Raw genomic sequence first — 7,635 nt, 5'->3', positions numbered from 1 at the left:
AGCACGAACGCTGGTCCAACTGAGGCGCCAGGTGGAAATGGTATGGCAAGCTGTTCCACAGGACTACATCCAGCATCTGTACGATCGTCTCCATGGGAGAATAGTAGCCTGCATTGCTGCGAAAGGTGGATATACACTGTACTAGTGCCGACATTGTGCATGCTCTGTTGCCTGTGTCTATGTGCCTGTGGTTCTGTCAGTGTGATCATGTGATGTATCTGACCCCAGGAATGTGTCAATAAAGTTTCCCCTTCCTGGGACAATGAATTCACGGTGTTCTTATTTCAATTTCCAGGAGTGTATAATGAAATCAAGTTTGATGTTAATAGCCTATTGTATGACACACCCAATACTCTCAGCTGGATTTTCAGCCGGAGTCCATGGGCAAAGAATAAATAAATAAATAAATAAAAAAGTTACAGTGAAGAAATGTTGAGACAGAAGAAATAAACGTAAATTGAGGCCAGATGGGTGGTGAGAACCAAGGATATGTTGTAGCTTTAGTTCCCACCTGTGGAGTTCTGAGAAACTGGTGTCTGGGGGAAGAGGGGAAGCAAATTATTTTTTGTGGGGACTTCAATGTAGATTCTCTGAAAGAGGGTAATAGGAAAAATGACCTTGAACTATTACTCGGTTCTTTCAATTTGACACCCGTTATTGATTTTCCTACTCGGGTGGTAAAGGATAGCAGCTCACTGATAGATAACTTCTTTATAGACCAAGATAAGTTTAACCAGATAAATGCTCAGCCTGTTGAGAATGGTCTTTCTGATCATGGTGCACAGCTAGTTACAATATATGACATAGCTCCATTCAGTAATACTAAACAGTCCTCCAAAGTAGTACGTTCAGTCAACGATTTAACAATTGCAAATTTCAAGGAAAGCCTACAGCAGTTAGACTGGGATGAGGTGTACCATGAACCTGATGCCAATTTAAAATATAATTTATTTCATAACATTTTTGTAAAGGCATTTGAAAACTGCTTCCCCCAGGAAAATAGTTAAATATACTTGTAAGAAACCTTGCAACAAACCATGGCTTACTAAGGGTATAAAAATATCTTGTAACCGGAAAAGGGAAATGTATCTGACAGCAAGAAAGAGTAGTGACCCAGAAACTATCAAACATTATAAAAACTACTGTGTTATATTAAGAAAAGTTATTAAAAAATCCAAAAGTATGTGTATCATGCCTGAAATCAGCAACTCTGATAATAAAATTAAAACAATTTGGAATATTATTAAAAGAGAAACAGGTCAACCAAGAGCACAGGAAGACAGTATTACCATCAAATTGAATGAAAACTTTACGAACAAAAAGTCAGAAGTTGAAAATATTTTTAATAATCATTTTCTAAATGTTGTGGATATAGTAGGATCCAGGTGTTCATTAGAAGATGCTAGGCTCTTAATGGAAGAGGCCATACCTATGCAATTTGATACAATTGAAATCTCACCCACTTCTCCCTCTGAAATTAGGAAAATAATAAACTTACTTAAAAGCAAAAACTCACATGGAATTGATGGCATTTCCAGCAAAATACTAAAAGCTTGTTCTCAACAGATAAGTAAGATTCTCAGCCACCTGTGTAATAGCTCTCTGGAACAGGGCATTTTCCCTGATAGACTGAAATATGCTATTGTTATACCATTGCATAAAAAGGGGGATAGATCTGATGTCAACAATTACCGTCCAATCTCCCTTCTAATAGCTTTATCCAAAATTTTTGAGAAAGTAATGTATTCAAGAGTAGCTTCACGTATCTGTAACAATGAATTGCTAACAAAATGTCAGTTTGGTTTCCAGAAAGGATTTTCAACAAAAAATGCCATATATGCTTTCACCAATCAAATTTTGAATGATCTGAATAACCGAACACCACCCATTGGGATTTTTTGTAATCTCTCAAAGGCTTTTGATTGTGTAAATTCTGCTAGACAAGCTCAAGTATTGTGGCATGAGTGGGACAGTGCACAAATGGTTTAATTCGTACCTAACTGGAAGAGTGCAGAAAGTTGAAATAAGTAGTTCTCATAATATGCAAAGATCAGCACATTCCTCAAACTGGGGAACTATCAAGAATGGGGTTCCACAAGGGTCAGTCTTGGGTCCTTTGTTGTTCTTAATATATATTAATGACTTGCCATTCTATATTCATGAAGAGGAAAAGTTAGTTCTCTTTGCTGATAATACAAGTACAGTAATCACACCTGACAAACAAGAATTAACTGATGAAATTGTCAATACTGTCTTTCAGAAAATTACTAAGTGGTTCCTTGTAAACGGACTCTCACTGAATTTTGATAAGACACAGTACATACAGTTCCGTACAGTGAATGGTATGACGCCATTAATAAATATAGACCTTAATCAGAAGCATATAGCTGAGGTAGAATATTCCAAATTTTTAGGTGTGTCCATTGATGAGAGATTAAATTGGAAGAAACACATTGATGATCTGCTCAAACGTTTAAGTTCAGCTACTTACGCAATAAGGGTCATTGCAAATTTTGTTGATAAACATCTTAGTAAATTAGCTTACTACGCCTATTTTCACTCGTTGCTTTCATATGGCATCATATTTTGGAGGATTTCATCACTGAGAAATAAAGTATTTATTGCACAAAAGCGTGTAATCAGAATAATAGCTGGAGTCCACCCAAGATCATCCTGCAGACATTTATTTAAGGATCTAGGGATATTCACAGTAGCTTCTCAGTATATATACTCTCTTATGAAATTTGTTATTAACAACCAAATTCAAAAGTAATAGCAGTGTGCATGACTGCAATACTAGGAGAAAGGATGATCTTCACTATTCAAGATTAAATCTAACTTTGGCACAGAAAGGGGTGAATTATACTGGCACTAAAGTCTTTGGTCACTTACCAAATAGTATCAAAAGTCTGACAGATAACCAACAAGTATTTAAGAAGAAATTAAAAGAATTTCTGAATGACAACTCCTTCTACTCCATAGAGGAATTTAGATATAAATTAAAATATATATATATATTTAAAAAAAATAAAATAAAAAATAAAAACATAAAAATAAAAAACACAAAAAATGAAAAAGTTGTTATATTAATTTAAGTATGTTGTTAAATTAACTTAATTATGTCATGTATTGGAAAATTAGACTCGTTCCACATCATTATGAAATATCGTATTCATGATCCATGGAACTAGTATTAATCTAATCTAATCTAATCTAATCTAATCCAAATGTGGTGAAACAGGTACTGAGGTCATGAATGTCATGTTGTAGAGCATGCTCGGCAACAGGATATTGCGAGTTGCCAGTATACACCCTCTGCCTATGCTCATTCATCATAATTGATAGTTGGGTGGTAGTCATACCGATGTTGAAGGCTGAACAGTGTTTACATGATAGCTGGTGGTATACGCAGTGTCGTTTTGGAGGTGGCTACCTTTTGATAGTATATGTTTTGCCAGTTACAGGGCTATTATAGGTGGTGGCAAGAGGACGCATAGGGCAAGTCTTGCAGCAGGGATGGTTGCAGGGGTATATTTTCTGTAAATACACTCACTCCACCAAACCCTTGCAAGACTCAGCTGAATAGCTGTGAGCAAACAGGGGATAATGGACAAAGGCCCCTACACTCTAGTGTGTGGCTTGTGGGAATTTCGATTAGATGGGAAGCGTACTTGGTTGGCGAGACAGTCAAGGCAATCATTCTAGAGAAGCAAAAATCTGTGTTTGATTTACGGTCCGCCACAAATTTTCACATGTAACCATTGACTTTAACACAATGCACATATGCAGGTGAGATCTGAAAATTTCTCTTTCATTCTATATGTGCAGCTGCTGAATGATACAAAGTGAGTCAGTCTCTTTGGACATGTCCAAAAGAACAGATACCACACATATGTATGTAAATTATGGATGTTATAGGGTGATGTCACTCACCAAATGACTTTGGACATCATATAGAAACTGCCCGCATCTCTCCCCAGGATACTGCACTTAATTGTGGATCGTTGTTCCCACACACCATAAAAAGTTATGAATGTCACAAATTTTAATTATGAGAAAATTACATTTAATGGTGTAAGGATGCAGTACATTCTAACAGAAATTAACCCTATACTTCTTACTGTAAACAAAAATGATATGCTAACTCAATAAATAATCATTGTCACCTCCAAGTCATCAAGATATGTATTTAAATACTAATTAAAGGTTTTCTGCTCCAGAACCTTTTATTTTTTGTAAGAATCTCTCTTAGCTAATGAGAAGCTTTCAGATTTTGGACTTAACATTTCGAGCTGTTTGTATCTTAAATGTGAGCTGGAACACTTGACATGATGGAGTTGATCTCAGTTAAACATTTGGAAGATGCATTCTAATACAATCACCTTGAGTTTCAGATAATGCTGTTAGGGAATGTGGTGCCTTTATATTGACAGTATTGACACAACTAAGAAGACTGTCAACCATTAGTGTATTGCATGTACAGCAGTCAGTGTTGTCCCATGAGTGTTTCCACTGTTTAAAGATACATGTATATTGTATTTATCTTGTCATTAATAAACAATCTTAACATGATAGCAGAGCATGATTGTTGAGATAAAAGGAGATTATTATCTAGAAAAGCAGTGATCAGTTGTGACCTAAAATGAATATTACAATGAAATGAACACCCTTAGCTGCTTCCAGGCATTGACACATATAAACGGGGACAGATGAAAATGTGTGCCCCGACTGGGACTCAAACCCAGGATCTCCTGCTTACATGGCAGACGCTCTATCCATCTGAGCCACCGAGGACACAGAGGATAGCGCAACTGCAGGGATTTATCTCTGGAATGCCTCCCGCGAAACCCACATTCTCAACGTATTGTCCCACACTACATTCGTAGTGCCCCCCGCCCATTATACTCATTACTCGTGGCGCGTTTCTGATTCCCATAAGAGTTCAAGCACTGTTTGTGCATTCGCACAGAAGAAAAAGATGGTCAAGTGGCCGGTGAGCCTGAACTATATATATACACAAAAAGGTGTGGCCAAACTTTCAGGAAACATTCCTCATACACAAAGAAGGAAAATATGTCATGTGGACATGTGTCCGGAAATGCTTACTTTCCATGTTAGAGCTCATTTTATTACTTCTCTTCAAATCACATTAATCATGGAATGGAAACACACAGCAACAGAACGTACCAGCGTGACTTCAAAGACTTTGTTACAGGAAATGTTCAAAATGTCCTCCGTTAGCGAGGATACATGCATCCACCATCCGTTGCATGGAATCCCTGATGCGCTGATGCAGCCCTGGAGAATGGCGTATTGTGTCACAGCTGTCCACAATACAAGCATGAAGAGTCTCTACATTTGGTACTGGGGTTGCGTTGACAAGAGCTTTCAAATGCCCCCATAAATGAAAGTCAAGAGGGTTGAGGTCAGGAGAGCGTGGAGGCCATGGAATTGGTCGGTCACTGAATCTGTTGTTGAGAAGCGTACGAACACTTTGACTGAAATGTGCAGGAGCTCCATTGTGCATGAACCACATGTTGTGTCGTACTTGTAAAGGCACATGTTCTAGCAGCACAGGTAGAGTATCCTGTATGAAATCATGATAACGTGCTCCATTGAGCATAGGTGGAAGAACATGGGGCCCAATCAAGACATCAACAACAATGCCTGCCTAAACGTTCACAGAAAATCTGTGTTGATGACGTGATTGCACAATTCTGTGCAGATTCTTGTCAGCCCACACATCTTGATTGTGAAAATTTACAATTTGATCATGCTGGAATGAAGCCTCATCCGTAAAGAGAACATTTGCACTGAAATGAGGATTGACACATTGTTGGATGAACCATTCACAGAAGTGTACCCATGGAGGCCAATCAGCTGCTGATAGTGCCTGCACACGCTGTACATGGTACGGAAACAACTGGTGCTCCCGTAGCACTCTCCATACAGTGACGTGGTCAACGTTACCTTGTACAGCAGCAACTTCTCTGATGCTGACATTAGGGTAACCGTCAACTGCACGAAGAATTGCCTCGTCCATTGCAGGTGTCCTCGCCGTTCTAGGTTTTCCCCAGTTGCAAGTCATAGTCTGGAATATTCCGTGCTCCCTAAGACGCCGATCAATTGCTTCGAACGTCTTCCTGTCAGGACACCTTCGTTCTGGAAATCTGTCTTGATACAAACATACCGTGCCACAGCTATTGCCCCGTGCTAATCCATACATCAAATGGACATCTGCCAACTCCTCATTTGTAAACATTGCACTGACTGCAAAACCACGTTTGTGATGAACACTAACCTGTTGATGCTACGTACTGATGTGCTTGATGCTAGCACTGTAGAGCAATGAGTCGCATGTTAGCACAAGTACTGAAGTCAACATTACCTTCCTTCAATTGGACCAACTGGCGGTGAATCGAGGAAGTACAGTATATACTGACGAAACTAAAATGAGCTCTAACATGTAAATTAAGTGTTTCCGGACACATGTCCACATAAAATCTTTTCTTTATTTGTGTGTGAGGAATGTTTCCTGAAAGTCTGGCCGTACCTTTTTGTAACACTCTGTATAAAAGGAATATTGTTACCAGTGTTCAAAAAGTGTGTTTTGTGAAATAGGATGTGGCTGTCATTAAGATACCAGTGTTTGATGGAGAAGACTATGGGAATTGAATACAATGAACGTAAATGGAGCTGAAAATGAAGTAGCATCAAGAACAAAAGCTAGCACATACAACGCAGACACTTGGGATGAAGAGAATCTGATCATGATGACCTGTGGACATAGACTTATTTCAAACAAGCAACTGGAATTCATGAATGAAAAGGAAACTGCATTTGAAATACTGATCAATTATACTCCAAGGAATTGACAACCAGAAAACTGTGTGCTGAAATAAATTGGACAAATTGGGGTAATAAGACTTCAGTGACATGGAAACATTCTTCAGTATTTTTGATAAAACAGTGAATGAATTAAAATTATCAGGAATGAAAGTGATGGAAAAGGAGAAGCTAACTTAACTTAACTACATATTGAGAATGTTGCCAGAATCTTTGAGCTATATCAGGGACCTGATCAATATTTAAAAAGATGAAAATCAGTCACTATAAAATGTTAAAAATAAAATTCAAAAGATGGCTATAAAAGATGAAGATGGAAGTGAAGGTGTAAAATCTAATTCATTTCATGATGCAAAGCAAACTAATGTGGGCTATTAGGAGAAGTTGCATTACAAATGTGGTGAACCAGGTCATTTCAAGATGTATTGTCACCAGTTAGGAACAAGCAGAGATTCATGGAGATGTGGTGGACATCTGTGAGGAGGTGGTCACAGCAGTTGATAACATGGCGAGGTGAGCAGTGTAGTGGGGGTAACAAAAACAGGTCATGTGATCAAAGTAAACAATATGGTTCAACAGGCAGTCATCATCCAGGACACAGAGGCTATGAAAAGAATAGAAATGGCACGAGCAGCTTCGTAATAGAGGTACAATTTGCAATGACCTGTTATTATAATGAGTCAGGAAACAGTGTATTGATTGATTGGTTATTGGCTAGTAGTTGCACAGATCATGTTGTTAATAATGGAAGTAATTTTTCTGAGAGCAAAAATTTAAAAGAGCCTGTGG

At 38.2% G+C, this 7,635-nt stretch overlaps 1 non-coding gene across 1 annotated transcript; it reads right to left on the bottom strand.

Moving 5' to 3' along the window:
- Positions 1 to 4,720: 4,720 nt before the first annotated feature.
- On the bottom strand, positions 4,721 to 4,794 carry Trnat-ugu (transfer RNA threonine (anticodon UGU)). The gene has a single exon. It is a non-coding gene; the product is annotated as a tRNA-Thr (tRNA).
- Positions 4,795 to 7,635: the final 2,841 nt, after the last annotated feature.

The sequence above is a fragment of the Schistocerca cancellata genome, chromosome 2 (genome assembly GCF_023864275.1).
Source record: "Schistocerca cancellata isolate TAMUIC-IGC-003103 chromosome 2, iqSchCanc2.1, whole genome shotgun sequence".
Taxonomy (NCBI): domain Eukaryota; kingdom Metazoa; phylum Arthropoda; class Insecta; order Orthoptera; family Acrididae; genus Schistocerca; species Schistocerca cancellata.
Note: the sequence above shows the minus strand (reverse complement) of the source record. Positions and strands in the feature narration are given on the sequence as shown.